Genomic DNA, 2,363 nt, shown 5'->3' with positions numbered 1-2,363 from the left:
AGACAGACAGACAGACAGACAGACAGACAGACAGAGACAGAGAGACAGGTAGACAGAGGCATAGAGAGCCAAGCCAGAGCCAGACAGAGTCAGAGACATAGAGAGAGACAGACAGAGACACAGAGAGACACAGAAAAAAACACAGAGATGGGAGGCAAAGACAGACAGAGAGATAGAGAGATAGAGATAGAGATAGAGAGAGAGGGAGGGAGGGAGAGAAAGAGAAAGAGAGAGAGAGAGAGAGAGAGAGAGAGAGAGAGAGAGAGAGGCTCACCCTTTGCCACAAAGCTAAAACTATCTGGGCAAATTATTTTCTCTATATAGGAGCATTATTATCTGGTGATAGCTATAGTAGTACTCACCTTAGAAGGATATTCACTGAATTGGCTGCTTTAACATCTATTGAACATATGCACAAGTGAAGCTCTGTGAATATTGGTCATTATCCCAACCAACCATGACTCTCTTTTTGTGGCGGGGTGGGATGTATGAAGTGCTCTTCATCTGGAACATACAACCATGAGGATTGTAGACTCTCAGTTTCAGTAAGGAATGGAAGAAGTAGAAATTAAAGAAGACAGTTTGTTTGGAAAAATATGGAAAGGAAAGAAGATAGGCAGGTACCCTAGTAGAGTAGGGAGCATCAGAAATGAATACCTATAGGTTTTTGTTTTTAGCTCTTCTTTATTTAGCATGAGTGATTTCTATTTACCTGGAGGTTGCTACCATCTGATTGGCTTTCTAGATGTCTGTGTCCTAACTTTGGCACCTTTGTCTACATTCTTTCTGGCTGTTTGGTTTCTTTCCCCTTTTGATGGCTAAGCCGTGTGTGTGTGTGTGTGTGTGTGTGTGTGTGTGTGTGTGTGTGTGTAGCCTTATAGGAAGGTAACTTAGAATTGATTTACTAAAGGCAACATGTGTGCTTTATGCATTTAATAAGAGTTCTTAGGTGACTACTCCTTATCTCCCTTGCCTTCTATTAGATGTGGGCAAAGGGGATGATTACCTGGCCTTTTATGTTACTGGCTACAACCCTGTTTCGCCTGTTGACTCTACCTGATAAATTTTTATGTTAATTGTGATAGCCAATGCCTTCTGGAGTCTGATTTATCTCTCTTTACCTTTGTCAATCTAATCACTGGAGTCTAACTGCAGAGGCAAGAAAACCTGCCTGTCATAAGATTGTCTATCAATTTATTTAATAAAGTTTATGTATGTATTTATTTATTTATTTATTTTTCATTTTTTTTGGTGGAACTGGGGATTGAACTCAGGCCCTTACACTTGCCATGGAAGCACTTATTCCACTGAGCCATCTCCCCAGGCCCTATTTAATAAAGTTTAATGGGATCCTATTTTATCATTTTTTTCTGCCTGTGACCCCCTGTCCTTACATTCTCCTCTCTAAGACTGTTGAATAATTTAGGTTCTTCAAGCTGAGTGAGGTCATTGTTAGGGGGCAGTAGATGAAAATCTTTAGGAGGGTGGGTTGTCTCATGGGCCTCACTGGCACCTTCAGTTTGGGTTTTATCTGTGCAATCACTTGGTGTTTGGAAGCCTCTAGGTAAGAATAAGCAAATTCTACCAAGGGATTGAGGCATGTATGACCAAAGCATGAGCACTGGAATGGAAAGGTGAATTGGGAAAGGAGCCACATCAGACACTTAAGGGACTTTATACTCTTTTTTTATTTTTATTTTTATTTTTTTATGTGTGTGTGTGTGTGTGTGTGTGTGTGTGTGTGTGTGGCCAGCTCAGCCCACCAGGGGGCGGGGCTGGCTGGTATGTGGTGCTGGGGGATTGAACTGCGGTCCCTGTGCTTTGCTAAGCTTGTTCTAAATAGGTGCTTTAGACCACTGAGCCATCTCACCAGCCCCGGACTTTATACTCTTTTTTTTTTTTTTGACACTCAAACACATCTTTTTATTATATACTAAATTAAAAATACAAATCTTATTAAAATGCTTATCAAACATTGTATACATAAGTACTGTCAAATACTATTGGATTATGACATTATGTAATAATGCTAATATTGAATTTCAGAAGTCAAATGTTTTAAGATTTGGCAACTATAAGGTAGTGATCTATACAGGATGATGTTTGCAGAGCTAGAATACTACGGAGACACATGGAGTCACACAGCCAGCCCTGCACCGTGTTAATAAGCACATGTCTTCCTCACCCTCTTAGGCCTCACTGTAACAGAAATTAAAGTGCAAAAGACCACCAGGAATACTTGGTTTGGTTGTACCTTATGTACCACAGCCACCGCGCTGCCCCACTGAGGGCGCCGATGCTCTGCGCTGTTCTGAGGCGCTGTGAGTTCATCTGAATGTGGCAAGGGGAAGGGAGGCCAGCGC

This window comes from Octodon degus, unplaced genomic scaffold, assembly GCF_000260255.1.
Source record: "Octodon degus isolate 3935 unplaced genomic scaffold, OctDeg1.0 scaffold00344, whole genome shotgun sequence".
In the NCBI taxonomy this organism is placed as follows: domain Eukaryota; kingdom Metazoa; phylum Chordata; class Mammalia; order Rodentia; family Octodontidae; genus Octodon; species Octodon degus.
Note: the sequence above shows the minus strand (reverse complement) of the source record.